The sequence below is a fragment of the Lacerta agilis genome, chromosome 10, assembly GCF_009819535.1.
Source record: "Lacerta agilis isolate rLacAgi1 chromosome 10, rLacAgi1.pri, whole genome shotgun sequence".
Classification (NCBI taxonomy): Eukaryota; Metazoa; Chordata; class Lepidosauria; order Squamata; family Lacertidae; genus Lacerta; species Lacerta agilis.
In genome coordinates this window covers 23,999,306-23,999,544 of record NC_046321.1, presented here as the reverse complement: position 1 = coordinate 23,999,544, position 239 = coordinate 23,999,306, and positions in this window count along the sequence as shown.

The following is a 239-nucleotide window of genomic DNA, read 5'->3' as shown; positions in this document are numbered from 1 at the left end:
CCTGCCTCCCGTTCCGACTCCACCCTATCAGCTGCCGGCGTTTCCATCATTACGGCAAGCGCACGACCTATCGCTTTCTCCGGCAGGAGAGGGCCTTAGCGAAAGGTCGGGATGTCATCAGTACGCGCCAAGCACGCGAGACGCCAATTCCTTCTTTCCCCCAACTCCTTCCTCTCTCTCGTGGGCGGGGTGGTGACGGGCCCTCCCACTCTTGCAACGTCACCCGCAGAAACCGTGGA